Source organism: Protopterus annectens, chromosome 6.part0 (assembly GCF_019279795.1).
Source record: "Protopterus annectens isolate FY-2018-M chromosome 6.part0, PAN1.0, whole genome shotgun sequence".
In the NCBI taxonomy this organism is placed as follows: domain Eukaryota; kingdom Metazoa; phylum Chordata; order Ceratodontiformes; family Protopteridae; genus Protopterus; species Protopterus annectens.
The window spans coordinates 1,164,335,591-1,164,351,530 of record NC_056737.1 but is presented as its reverse complement, the minus strand read 5'-3'; positions in this window follow the sequence as shown (position 1 = coordinate 1,164,351,530).

Genomic DNA, 15,940 nt, shown 5'->3' with positions numbered 1-15,940 from the left:
TAGGGCTATCTAGAGTCTCAGTCTAAGTGCAAGTGTTACCCACAATAAAACTGTACTTGTTTCACTAGAGTACTTAGATATAACCTGCCTTAGTTATGACCTATCTTAGCTATGGCCTCTCTCAGCCATGACCTACTTAGCTATGACTTACCTTAGCTAAGACCTGTCTTAGCTGTGACCTATCCTAGCCACGGCCTACCTTAGCTATGGTCTATCATAAATATGATCTACCATAGCTGAGACCTACCTTATTTATAATCTATCTTGTTTTTTTAAAACACCTTCAGTAAATTATGACTTAAGACATAGACAAGCATGCACTAATGGAAGAGAAAACAAACCATATTAGCATTTTTTACATTTACATACTTTATGCATCGCATCTCTTTTCTTTTGTAACTATCATCAGTCCAACATTAAAATAGATTAAAAGCAATAAAACCACCAACTGCCTTAAGCACAGGATATGCAGAATGAGTCAAAATATAAATTTTATTAAGTGCTTTCATCCTCTATTAAATCAGAACTTCATCAGAATAAATCGAATATAGGGAATTAAATTGGGTGACTGGCAAGCCATTCTTGAGCATAAGGAATTATTACAATGGCAGATATTGTTAGAGGCTAATTTGTTTCCTGGATTAAATGAAATAGTTTCTGTTAATAGTGTTTTGAAGTTGAGGGCTGCAAGGCTACAATAGTATAATAATATTTCATTATTTTATATGTTTTACTTACGATTACGGATGTCTTTATAGTTTTTGTTGAATTGTTAATTTATTTATGGCGTAATTCATTAATGATGTGAATATGAATGATTTATTTATTCTTGGTGGGTTTAGTGATCATGTGATGTTATCAATCTATTTAAGTTTCTTTATTAGGGTACAGTTCATTCTGATAAAGTCCTGATTTAATAGATGAAAGTGCTTAATAAAATTTATATTTTTGACTCATTTTGGTTCTCCCGTGCTTTGGGCAATTGATGTTTCTGATTGGTTTTAATTTTATATTTCCCTGATTAGTTCATGGTTTTATTGAATGTGTTTTGGTTTAGTAACATAGATTGTTGAATTCCTGCCTTTCATTAAACCTTACTCCTCCTAAACATTATTCTCCATGTACTATTCCCACAATTTCCATTTACTTCTATGTAATTTGCTCATACCCTTTTTGAAAGCTCTGTCTTCCAGTTCTTTTATGTCTTTTATAATATTCAGTACTTCAAATACAGTTGGTTTAGACTTTGATTTCCATTTTCTAGTAATTGCTTTATTGGCAGCCAACCAAATTAAACTTAATAAGGCGTTACTATGTCTAGGCAATTCAGATCCTGTGTCCCAGCTCAAAAGAATCATTTCCTTTTGGTTATGGCCTGTCTTAGTCATGACTTACCATAGCTATGATCTACCTTTAGTGTCATGTAGCTTCACTTATGACACTATGCTGCAGTCTTCTTTGTTATGCTACAAGTCTGACATTCCGTGGTGTATATTCCATCTTAATATGCAGATATATGTATATTTCCTGCTTATTCAAAGATACTTTAATACACTGTTAATGTACAAATGCATTTTTTACTATATTGTTGTTACACTAATTGTCTAAACTGCACCTGTGTATACTGCATTGCCTTTGACTTAGGTCACGGCTCAAAAGAATCTTTGGGCCAGTCTACTTATGTGGTTAACAAATTGACACTAGCTAATGAATGAATACGGTTCTCTCTTACCTTCACACCCTCTCTCTCAGCTAGACCGGGTGTATACCTACAGGGCTAGACTGTGGTATACTTACAGGGTTAGACCAGGGATATACTTATGGGGCCAGACTGGAGGTATACTTACAGGGCTAGACCAGGGGTATACTTATGGGGCCAGACTGAAGGTATACTTACAGGGCTAGACCAAGGTATACTTATGCGGCCAGACTGGAGGTATACTTACAGGGCTAGACCAGGGGTATACTTATGGGGCCAGAGTGGAGGTATACTTATAAGGCTAGACTAGGGGTATACTTATGGGGCCAGAGTGGAGGTATACTTACAGGGCTAGCTTAGGGGTATAATTATAGGGCCAGACTGGGGGTATAGTTATAGGGCCAGACTGGGGGGGTATACTTGCAAGGCTAGACTGGGGGGTATACTTATAGGGCCAGACTGGTGGTATAGTTATAGGGCCAGACTGGGGGGTATACTTGCAAGGCTAGACTGGGGGTATACTTATATGGCCAGACTGGTGGTATACCTATAGGACCAGATTGGGAGTATACTTACAGGGCTAGACTGGAGGTATACGTATAGGGTTAGACTGAGGGTATACTTATAAGGTCAGACTGGGAGTATTCTTAAAGGGCTAGATTGGGGGTATACTTATAGGTCCAGACTGGGGGTATACTTATAGGGCTAGATTGGGAGTATACTTATAGGTCCATACTGGGGGTATACTTACATGGCTAAATTGGGGGTAGACTTATAGGGCCAGACTGGTGGGTATACTTACAGGGCTGGACTGGGGTATACTTACAGGGCTAGACTGGGGGTATACTTACAGGCTAGACTGGGGATATACTTATAGGGCCAGACTGGGGGTATACTTAGAGAGCTAGAATGTGGCTATACTTATAGGTCCAGACTTGGAGTATACTTACAGGGCTACACTGGAGATTTACTTATAGGACCAGACTGGGGATATACTTACAGAGTTAGACTGGGACTATAATTAAAGGTACAGACTGAGGGTATACTTAGAGGGCTAGACTAAGGCTATACTTATAGGTCCAGACTGGGGGTATACTTACAGGGCTAGACTGGGGTATACTTTTAGGGACAGACTGAGGAAGTATATTTATAGGGCCAGATTAGGCGGATATACTTGCAGGGCTAGACTGGGGGTATACTTACAGTGCTAGACTGGGGGTATACTTATAAGGCCAGACTGGGGGGTATACATACAGGGCTAGACTGGGGGTATATTTATAGGGCCAAACTGGGGGGATATACATATAGGACCAGAAGGGGCTATACCTGCAGGGCTATACTGGGGGTATACTTATTGGGCCAGATTGGGGGTATACTTTCAGGGCTAGACTGGGGGGTATACTTACAGGCCTAGATGGGGGCATACTTAGAGGGCTAGACTGAGGGTATACTTACAGAGCTAGACTGGGGGCATACTTTCAGGGCTGGACTGGGGGTATACCTACAGGGCTAGATGGGGCATACTTACAGGGCTAGACTGAGGGTATACTTACAGGGTTAGACTAGGGATATACTTACAGGTCTAGAGTGGGGTACGCTTACATCTGCCCATCCAGATGTCTAGGTTGTAATTAAAAAAGGTCAGGAAACTACTGTGGTTTATACCCAGAGGGGTACTACACCATAAAAAAGGTGTTGTCGGTAATAGATGCCTATCACACCAGCAGGTCCTATGGAGAAAGATAGATTAATATATATTTTCAAGGGGAGGCGTAAGAAGATCACAACAAATTTAGCATTTTTTGCATAAAATTAAATGACAAGTATAGCAATAGTAGTGTATATACATGCAGTGAATAACTTGTTGGGCTAATGTGGCAGACATACTGATAAGAACCACTACATTTACATTTGAATTATAACAGTAAAATACATAAATTAATAATAAAATGGTAAAAATGGAATAGCTGGTAGAACTCTGAAAAAAAGCATATAAAAGATACAAAAAAGTATGTGTGAAAGACTGATAAGATGTTATAGATAAAAAGAATAGCTATAAAAGGTATTTAAGTTTGTACATGCAAGATGGAAGGAGACCACGGTTAAGTACGATGCCAGCAGAAAATAGGAAGAAGGAAGGAAGAGAGAAAACCTAGATTACGTAGTGAACTGGAAATGGAAAAGTGGAGAAAAAACAGTTACTCAGAGATGACTCAAATGGAAGAGAAGAAAGAAGAGAAAAAAAATACATTGCTGGTGTATAGACTCTGTAGCTGGACTAACCAGGATTAGAACATGTGCAGAGCCAGGTATTGTCTAGATGCAGTTTCAGTTGGTTTCTGAAGCTTTCAATTTTGTCTGTTGATCTAAGTTCAGGTGAGATAGAATTGCATAATTTAGTGACATAACAGGGGTATAGCGAGTTAGTGATAATGTTATTTGATTTAGTAGCAGTTGAGAGGGACTTGTTACTAGATCTGAGATCTCTGGCAGTTGAGTAGGATTGCAATGTGTTTTGCAGTGCTGAGCATTTTTCCATGCTGTTTATTAGATTATGGGCCATGACTAGTTTTGTGAAGGTTAAATAGTGAGACAGTTGATGCCAGTCTTTTAGGACCCCCAGTGATAGAGTTTGTTGAAGGTGTTAGAGATACATTTTACTGTTTTACTGGAGCATACTTCAAGTTTTATTTTGTCAGTACTGCTTGGGTTACTAAAAAGAGAACATGTATACAGGAGAGATGGGAATGGGTAAATCGTTGCAATAGATTTTAGCAGTGTCTGTAAGATGCTGTTTATCTCTGAAAAGGGACTCTAGTTTCATGCACGCTGTTTGTTAATTGCTATAAGTCCAGACTGGAAGTTGAATTTGAGATTATCATCAATTTGCAGCCCCTAGTAGTTTAGTCTGTGCTGCACCTTTCAGTTTTCATGTTGCTAAATTATAGGATATGGTATGGAATGTATGTTTATGTTCAAAATGCTGTACGAGGTGAAAAGCATTCAATTTGTTTTATTTCAGTTTTGGAGCAGGTTGGAGTGAGTTACTTAAGTCGGGAGTCTATGTATGAGAAAAAGTTCTGATTGATTTCTTGGAGAATTTGTAATATGTAGCTGAGCAGATAAGTGAGGAATCATCTGTGTATTGAAATAGTGTGCATATTTGGTGGTGGTGGTGTGAAGTTTTCTTTTATGAAAATATCGAATAGGAGAGGGCCTAGTATTAACCCTTGAGGGACTCCAGCTGGGAATGTTAGGAAAGGCAAAAAATCTGTTTGCCTTTACACAGCTTGCTGTCTCTTTATTATTGAGATGGGAATTCAGATTTCTTGCATTGAGGTTTAAGGTGTTATTAGTTTTGTAGTTGTGAAGGAAGTTGGAAAGGACCAGAACCTTTAAAGCTGTGTAGGCCAGGCAGAAGTCCTCTTGTAAAAGTCAGCAGGACATGAAAAAAGTTGAAAGTGTTTTATAGTTTCCGGGAAAGCTCAAGATGGACCTGTCCTTGACTGTCTTACTAAGGAAATGCTGTGGTCTCTCAAGCTAAGTCATGTGCTTAGCTAAGTACATACCAATGGGGGCATTATACTCTATACGTGGCCTGATTAAGGAGGCGTAGAGGAGGATAATGACACCCCTCTGGTGATATAAATGATTTCCTAACAATAGTGGTAACATAGTAGTCAAAGGAGAGATCATTGTCAAATCCCTAATGAGTAAGTCATTTTTAAGGGCTATTGCTTATGTTTCTGTTAAATGGGTATCTGGGTTTGTCAAAGGACACAATGCTGCATTCTTTAGCATTTAGTTAAAGACCATGATTTAAACACCACTTGTTAGTGCATGTGAGGCTCTCTTAGAGAAACTGGTGGGCAGTTACGGTGTGTATGACCACTCAAATTTTACAGTCATTAGCTATAGGCCCATTGTGTCAGCCTTGACATCAGAGATGTAGATAACAAAGAGGGGTGGTTCCAGTACTCATTCCTATGGTACACCACTGGTAACTAGTCCTTTAGTCAGAGATGTAGATAACAAAGAGGGGTGGTCCCAGTACACATCCTTATGGTATACCACTGGTAACTAGTCCTTTGGTCAGAGACATAGATAACAAAGAGGGGTGGCCCCAGTACTCATCCCTATGGTACACCACTGGTAACTAGTCCTTTGGTCAGAGACGTAGATACCAAAGAGGGGCAGTAACAATACACAACCCTATAGTACACCAGTGGTAACTAGTTCTTTGGTCAGAGATGTAGATAACAAAGAGGGTTGGTCCCAGTACACGACCCTATGGTATACCACTAGTAACTAGTCCTTTGGTCAGAGACATAGCTACCAAAGTGGGGCGGTAACAATACACAACCCTATGGTACACCACTGGTAACTAGTCTTTTGGTTGAGAGTGTATGTCCAGCAGGACTCTGTCTGTGAGTCGGTTTGCTATCAGGCATGTAACATAGGGGTTTACAAGTAGTTTGATTAGCTTAACAATAATACCAGAATCTGCCTTAGCAAACTCAAGCTGGTTTGGTTCCAGGGTTTGAAAATAACTCCTGTTTTTGTTAATGAGCTCCATAGGTACTAGGTTAGCTGCCCTTACAGGCTATTTTAAGTCTAGCCAATGTTCCCATCAATAGTGAGAATCAAACCCTGTACCTGGGTCTATAAGAGAAACACCCTAGCCATTATACCATCACTACCACCTAAACAACTCCAGTACTTTACAGATAAGGATGGGAATGCTCAGGCTTTGTCTCTAATGAATGGCGCACTGCTACAGTCATCCCGCTCCACAAAGGAGGAGCAACTACAGACCCTGGAAACTATCACCCCATTAGCCTGACGAGTCTGATATGCAAAGCTATGGAACGCATCATCATGGACCTAATAAACAAGGATATAGGGAATCTCCAAACTCTAGATTCCACACAGTTTGGTTTTGTGAATTGTAGATTATGCCTGTTCAACCTGGTCGACTTCTTTGAGTCAGTCACCAGACCTGTGGATGAAGGCAAGGCGGTTCATACAGCCTACCTTGATCTGGCCAAAGCCTTTGATACCATTCCCCACTTAGGAATCATAGAAAAACTCACTAAGCTAGGCATGAACCCCTATATCACTAGGAGGGTTGTAAACTGGCTCAAAGATAGAACCCAGAGTGTGAAAGTATCTGACTCCAAGACGGACTGCTGACCAGTCACGAATGGAGTCCCACAGAGTTTGGTCCTGGGTCCTCTCCTGTTTGGTATTTACATTTCTGAAGTCCAGGCCAACACGAAGGGACTCTTGCTGACAAAGTTCAGATGATTGCAAGTGGGGAGCTATTATTAACTCCCCAAGTGATGTTGACATCCTACCGAAAGGCCTCACCGAGACCAATGACTGGTGTCAGAACCATGATCTTAAGCTCAATACCAAAAAATTTATCATCATCCCATTTGGGAAAAATCCATTTTCCATGGTAGTCCACTGAACACAGAAGACGGTATAAGAGATCTGGGAACACAGGTTGACAGCAACCTCTCTTTTGACCACCACATTACCACTGTGGTCAGAAAGTCCTTCTATGTGGCACATCTCATTACTAAGGGTTTTGCATTCAGGAAGAAAGAGGTCATTGTCTCCCTCTACTCTTCCCTCATTAGGCCAATCATTGAGTACAATGCCCCATTTGGCATGTACCTCACTAGACACCTGCAACAACTGGAGAGGCTGCAAAAGTACCTCACAAAGAGGATTCTAGGCCTTAATCACTTGTCCTATATGGACAGACTCAAAAAACTCCAACTATTCCCTGTCTCATATCACCTACTTAGAGGCGATCTCTGGTTGATTTACAAAGCCATGTCTAACCCAGCCCTGTTAGAAATGCTACATCTAACAAAATCCCAATCCCTCCTCACCACACGCTCCAGCAATCTCAACCTTATCACCACAATCAACAGAACAAGCTGGACGGACAGGTTCATAACCAGAGACTGCCCATGCTATGGAATAGACTTGCCATACATGTCAAGCAGAGCACCTCACTGACCCTCTTCAAGAGAAATCTTGATGAGTGGATAGGAAATAGAAGATTCACCCCAGGGATCACTGCAGAGGCTCTACTCGACAGAGGCACTGGGAACAAAGGTTGGGTGGCACGATGCCAGGGTAATCCTATGGGCTAGGCTTGTAAAGGCTCCAGGGCCATTAGCCTAATACACACCTATGAACCTATAGTTTCCTGGATCAGTGTTGAGGTCCCCTTGCAGCGTGTGATGGCAGCAGCAGTTCTCCATTCCTGTGGCAAAAGTCCAGTGCAGAGGCTGAGACTGAATGAACTTAATAATTAAGTAGCCAAACTGTTTGGTGCTGACAAGAAGACCACCAGGCACATTATCCAGGCCCATGGAGCTAGTGTTCTTAGCCTTGGAGAGAGCACTTGGGATTTGCTTAGAGGTGATTTTGAGGGGAGCATTGACATACTAATGCACTCCAGATAATTAGGCAGAGATAATGGGTAATGTGTGAGCTGAATTTGTCCTCCTATATGTTAACTATGTCCTTAGGGGATGAGTATGTGGTGTATTTTGTATTAACTCAGGGTATTGTTAGGTATTATTTCTGAGGTACTGACATAGCTATCCTCAATTTGTACTTGAATTTGGAGGACCTGATTTTGTTTCTTTGTTGATCTTTTGAGATCTCCTCTAGTTGATGGGGTGTTAATTTTCCTTTTACAGACTACAGGATTCTTCCTCTTATTGTATAGCTTGTTAATACTGCGAGTCCACCAAGTAAGTTTGCTCTTTAATTTGGCACAGTATTTATGCCTCCTGGGGACCAAGGCCTTAGTGCATCTCTGTCAGTGCCACAGAACCTATCTGTAAATCAGGCCATATGTGATGTGGGGTCATCTGAGAAAGGAGGTTGTTTGATATTTATCAGGTCATCAGTTGTGTGAAATGGATTTGCCGTGGAATGATCTCTGATGATGAAGGGGGTTATGAGCTAACTCATATCTTTCATGTAAGGAAAGCATTGCTTCATGGTGGTCAGATTTGATGAGTGAGGGATATTTGTTTGGTGAGATCAAGGGCCAATATTTTTGAACCTCTCATTGGGGTTTGGACTACTTGGTCTAAGGAGCTAACATTAATGAAGTCCAGGAATCCTTATGCTAACTTATTTATGGCTATATAGTTTCTCCAATTAATGGAGAGGTAGTGGAAGTCACCCAAGAGGACTGAGCTGGGCTCTACAGTGAGCAATGTCAATTTGTTTAGCTATGCCCCACGGTTTCTAGGGTCATGGAGTGGGTATAACAGTGGGCTACAGTGTGGTCTTGGGTTTTGTTTATCATGAGAAGGATGTTGAAGAGTTCAGGGTTATTGTTCTGCATTATGAGTTTGGAGGTGAAATGGCTTCTTAGGAACGCAGACATGTCCCCAAACATGTTTCAATTCAGTGGTGAGTCTGAAGGACTGGTAAACATTAAATGTCTGAACTGAAAAGATGTCATCACTGTTCTGAAACCATGTTTTAGTAACTATGCATGTATCTATACTTTTCAGGGTTGGGAATACCAGTAATGAGAGCACATTTGTGTTAAGGCTTCTAGCACTGAGCTTTGTCACCTTAATATGACTTTGATTTTGATTGACTATGTTGGAGACTAACCTTGCCTAAAAAAATAACTATGGGGGAGAAAAAAGCCTTGGCCACAGAAACCAAGAGGAGAAAGATGCAGGCCACCTCTGGAAAAGCAGCTGGGGTTGTCAGTCATCTCCTCCCATGCTAATAATATTTTGGAGCCCATTAGAATGATGCCAATAATTAATGTCAGTTACCTTTCATTTACACTGCGGCATCATTGTTGGTGATGAAAGGGTACTGCTCAAAACTCATTTCATACCTAATTCACATGCATGTTATGTCCCTTTTCATATGATCCTAAGAGCATCTCTAGTCATTCATTGCCACACGCTCAATGATCATAAGTACAACATAAAAAATAAGCTGACAAAGTGAGATGCAGATACGTGGTCCAAGCGAAGCTGGAAGCAGTGCAGTTGATTCCAGAACAATACAGTTCCAGAATGCATACCAGATACCAAACATTAGAGCTATGACCTCATGTCAGGGCAGTGCTGCAAGGAGGGGTAACAATGTCAGAGGGATAGAGTGCTAAATGGGAGTTGGCATAATGCTTAAAGATGTTTACTGTACAGAGTTCGAGTCTTACCTTTCAAAAGCATAACTAGCCTTAAAAAGGCCCCCTTTGGTAATTAGCCTATAAATTCTTATGAACCTAAGTACAGTGGTTGTAGCAGCTGGAAGACTCAGCCTGCAAGACTATGTAGCAAATATATATATATATATATATATATATATATATATATATATATATATTACCCGTTTTGAAGGAGGGATTGGCCTCCTTGAAACTGATTACATGTATAGATCTGCAATCATGGGACTCCACACATATCTGCTGACCTCTCAAGACCCAAACACAGTGAAAGTTTTGAAACATGAGGAGAATAAATCTAAGCTGACTTCCCTGCTTAGTCTAGCAGAAGCATATCAGCATCAAGCAGGAATGGAAATCAAACCAGAAGTAGATAAAAATCAGGCAACAACTGAATGTGTCAAAAAACAAAAGAAAGAATATAAGGTGAAGGATGAGTTGAGAAGACAAAAAATTCAGAAAATGTATAAATATAGTTGCAAGTATAGAAAACTTCTGGAAGAACCCATGTTAATCAGGAATAAATGCAGGAATGGTTAAGGAGAGGTGAATTCAAGCCAAGAGATGAAAATTTTAAATTGGCGGCACAAGATAGTGAGCTACATACATGTTGGTTTACAAAGTCCATTGAATATGTGGGAGAAAAAGGCAAATGTAGGTTTTGTAAAACAGAAGTGGAAACAGTTGCCCACCTTGTTGCTGGTTGTGACATACTAATGGCAGAAGGACTGTATACTGAAAGGCATAATAATGTGGCAAGACTGTTGGACTGCGGATTGTACAAATAATATACCCAACTGAACACACCAAATTGCTAGGAGTGGAAATAGACAATAAACTAAAATTTGACATTCACATATCCATGACTATAAAAAAAGCCCACAAAAAACTAGGAGCGTTATACAGAAATAAGCAATTTCTCACCAAAGCAGCAAAGATTTCAATAGCAAATTCCCACCTTATCTCCACCCTACTTTATGCCTGTCCAATATATACCAACCTAAGGCAATGTGATCTAAACAAGCTAGAGACCTGCTACAACAAAATCATGCCATTTAGCACAGGGCATCCTACCATAGTCACCACTGTCTCTCACTTGCTGAACTGGGCTGGCTTGAACTCCCTCACCTCCTTCAGTGGTATCAACTCTCACCACAAACTAGTAAACCATCCACTAAATGTCCCATCCCTCCAGAATCTACTCCAACCCTATCGCACCACCAGACCACTAAGATCCAGCAGCAAAAATCACTTGCAGATCACTAATGCCAATAACTCTGCTGGTGAAGCACTATTCTCTTGTGCCATAGCCAAATTATGGAACTCACTCCCACCCACAATTACCTCCATACCATCATGCACCCACTTCAAAACTTTACTAAAAGTGCAACTAAAAACATGCTGGCTATGCCCTTGAAACTCCCATTCTAATATCATCCACCCCATCCAACCACTACCTTTCTTTCCACTCCACTAACTACCTTGATTATAGCAAGCTCAGATGCTCATAAGCCAGTACTTATTATACAGCACAAACTTCTTCTTGTAACATTTGTTAATGTCTGGTATGCACTTCACAGATAAAGATTCTCGTTGTCTACTGATGTATTATGTTCTTCATCTGTAAATATGGTGTAAGTAATTGCTATGTAAATTGTTAATCACTATGTAATCCAATGTAAATACTGTCTGTTTATTTTAACTGTGGAGCTTTTCTCCCCGGGCCTCCGCTGAAAATGGACCTACGTCCAGTCGGACACTCCCGGTCAACAAATTTAAATAAATAAATAAATAAATAAATAAATAAATAAAATATTGAAGTGGTTGAAAAACACTGGAAACATGAGCCACAAAGCATCATAGAAAATCATGAAGTTTACATCACATGGGATCACCCATCACCAACAGTTCAAAAGATAGATGTGAGAAAACCAGGTATAATGGTCCATGTAAAGTAGACAAAAGTAGCGTTGATCTTTGAAATTCCCACACCCAGTGACTACACTGTCTTGCATAAAGAGAGACACAAAGTCATAAAATGTCAGGATCTGCAGGCAGAAATGAGAGCAATGTGGAAGAAAGATACCTAGACAGTTCCAATAGTAGTAAGAGCAACTGGTCTTATAAAAAAGAATATACAATCAAATTTAGATATGGCACCAATACCTGTAACCCCATATGAATTTCAGAAGGAGTCATTACTGGGCACATTGTGGGTGCTGTGAAGAGCACTTCTGGCTGACATCAATGATTGAAACAATACTAATTTCATGAACTTTAATTGCACTTTGACTTAGGAATGGGGTCCATTCCTGTCATGGTATTAGAAACCTAAAAGTCTTGGAGAAATTAAAAAAGGCAGAAGCCTCCAAGAAGCAGCATGTTATGAGCTAACTACACTGCAGCTGCATGTGGGTTTTATGTTAGCATTGTCCCTCTGAAGCAGCAGGTGACCACAGCAATACAGTATCAGAGTGCAGGCAACACAATAGGTTGGAAAACAATTAATAAAGCTGTAGTAGGTGTAAGACCACTCTGGAAAGATGTGATACAGGGATACACATAGCCTGACTAACCAGTAGTCAGCATTGCACAATATTCTAGGAACTGCTGATAGGAATACCAATCCAGTAATGTACAAGAAACATTTAATATTAATGTCCTTTGTTATTTTAGATGATAATAAACCAAGATAAATCAATCATCCCTTTATTCTGGAAACAGTCTGCACTGGAAGAGATAGGACTGATATGCACATCATCACATGAAGCATAGAAGCCAGTTTATGGGAGGTGTATGTATGACTAATAAACGTGTGTATTTAGAGAAAGACATGTTGTTGTATTAGAGTTGGTGATGGCTTGGTAATATTAGGACTGATTGTTATTTTTCAACAGTTATAAATCCTGCCGTGGATATCTCTCTGCATGGTGAACCAATTATCCCTCCAGTAATGATCCATTCCATAGAGACACTGTCATGACAGGTGACCATGTGGTTAGATGAGATGTCATTGATGAGTGTGCAGGGTCTAATTTACTGATAATATGCACGTGCATTCTGAGGGAGACTTTTTAGTGCAGTGCAGAGGCATTCTGTGCCAGGTCCTAGTTCAGATTGCTAGAAACACTGTAGTGCACTTCCCAACAATGGTGAACCAGGAGTGCACTTCCCAACTGGGGTGAATAAGTATTGCACTTCCCAACCATGGTGAACCAGTCATTCTTCCACCCCAAAACCAGTCTGCAGTGGCAAAACTATGGCTGATATGAACAAGGTCACGTGTAGCATTAATTCTTACTGTGTTAGGCTCACACACTGCTAATACGCATTCATTTGGAGGATGGAATGTTAGATTGGTGTAACCAAAGACACTTGTTAATATAAACAACAGATGAATGAGCACACTGTCACCAGCTGACAAATAGTGCATCTAACAACTTTCAGTGAGAAAATACAGTGGGTCTGTCAACTGCTAGCTTATACACTGTTTGCCTAGTAACACAGATGTTACATGTCCCACCACTGTGGATTCAAGTAACATTGTCCTAACCTTCACAGATGGAGAAACATGAACATATGTTCCTGAAACACATGATGCTCTTACTTCTAACATTAAGGTTATGTACTGTTAAGGAGATAGTTCTTATGATACAGGGTTTGATTCGCTCAGCCTTCATTTACCTACTGTGTTACATAAAGCAATCAAGGCAACACAAAGGAAAAACTAGGAATTTGGGCTAGGTTGCTCAGTGGCCATCTGGACTGCAAGCCTAGTAACTACCTATGAACCTATAGAAGGCCACTTGCTTATTCACCCTTAGAAGGTGATTGTGCTGGAATTTCAGCTTGTACTTCATTTGCAAGTTTCAAAAGAGTCTGGAAGTCTAACAGGCTGGAAATGACATTTGGGGTTGTTTACGGACTGTAGGGCACTCTGTTGAAAACTATTAACTGGCTGTGAATAACAGAACAGGCACTGCATCTACTAAGAGACTGGTGTTTTCTTTTCCAGTTGATATGATGAAAACTATGAACTGGTTCTGAGGACTGAGGAGGTAGGGTTCCTATCCGCCACTTATAACCTGTTAACTGTCAGAAAACAAACATACTCATTTGGGCATGTCCAACTAGTCTGACCTCCCTTTAAATTAATCACCACAGAAAGTGCCTTTAATAAAATTGCCCAGATACATTGGAGCAAATCGTCACTCAGCATAAAGTCAGTAAACAATCTGCAAAATTTTAAGAGGTAGCTTAACAACTTCATACTGATGAAAACAAATGGAAATGCAGAAGAGATGCAGGACAGACCTTCAAAGATGCTATCTATAAATTCATCAGCATGGTCATAGCCGGCTACTGTTTATGCTCCGGTAATAGCATAACTACTCCAAGCAAATGCCCACCTAAATGAAAGTGGAGTGAACTTGCTTAGTGAGTTGTGAGATAGTTATTTTATAACCATGTACTTCCTTCATCGAGGTATAACAAAATATATACCTGTTTACATATTATTAGTTGTTTACACCTGCTAATTATACCCTCACTTATTTGATGTTTACTATTATATGTTAAATGTTACATAGAACTTTCTGTTCTAAAAGCCATAACCTATTCACTGATGTAGCCGTTAGTCTGTAATAATGGTCTTGCCTCTAAGGCCTGGGTCAGTTAGGGTCCTTTGACTAGTCCATTTATCTGGTTAACAACTGTAAAATAAAATAAAACATGAATACAAAATCCTGAAAAAAAGAAAAACAATTGCATTGTTTTATTTTCTATATTTATGTGCTGAAGAGAAACATTTTTTTTTCTGTTTGGTAAGACCTGTCTATTTTTTTAAGACTGAATAAAATTGAACTACAATTTTTAAAATTCATGCTTTCTTTGCAGTAAATGAACATAGAAAAAATAAAAGTCATTAGGAATAACTTTGCCACTTTCAGAGTGGCAAGGCTGCAGTAAAAAAGGATCTTTAAAATGATTACAGATATGTGCAATTCCAAGACACATTCACCGAAACTAGAAAAGACCTTTTTAATGGCTAATAATAATATTACCCATTTGTTAAGCAAGTAGGCTAACTGGACACACAACCCTTTTCAACAGCAACCTGGAGGGTTAAGCAACTTTCTTAAGGTCACACAGAAGGCAAATGGTGGCTGAGGAAATCAAACCCTACACCCTAGCATCTACAGGTGTATTGGTGACCCATGTACTGCATTATTTATTCATTTATTTTTTTAATTTAAAATTTGTTAAATAAATATTATTATTATTAAGATTGCATTAGTACAATCATCCCCTCATTCAGCCCCCAACATACATACACATATTCAAATGCACACACATGGACACATCTGTGGACCTCTCACCTGCCTTTGATTGGAAACAATGTCCATGAATTAGTCACTTACGATCTTTGTGCCCCCAATACAGATAATGCAGTTAATAAATAATGCCAGACATTAGAGTGTCCTGCCTTTTATTCTTCATTTTCAGGTTCTTCATACAAAATGTGTTGTTCTACTAACTTTGTAGTGACGTAAACTAATATTTAAAAAGTGTCCTGGTTGTCTAGTCTAACACATTCCATATTATAATCAGCCCCCCAACCCTCAGCTGCAGACACACACACACAAACACAAGCACCAAAATGTGTATATGTAGCATATGTATACAGTCCCTGGTATAGGTTACGTATCGTGCTTGATCATAACTCTTTGTGGATGTTATTTTCTGGAATGCAAATGTATGTTATGTAAATTTTAAGGATATCCATAATTTGTTGTGCATGCCCTATGGGGAACAAAACAAAGTATGATAATGTTACATGCACAGTTTTCATTTGACTGGCTGTTAACTGCACATTAGGTACTTTGAAGTACATCTTGCTATCCAGTAAATTCCATACAGTCGTACTGACATTTAGAAAAAGAGTAGGTACATTTTATTTAAAACTTCACACTAAAATCAACAATACAAAAACAAAGTCACAAAAAAAT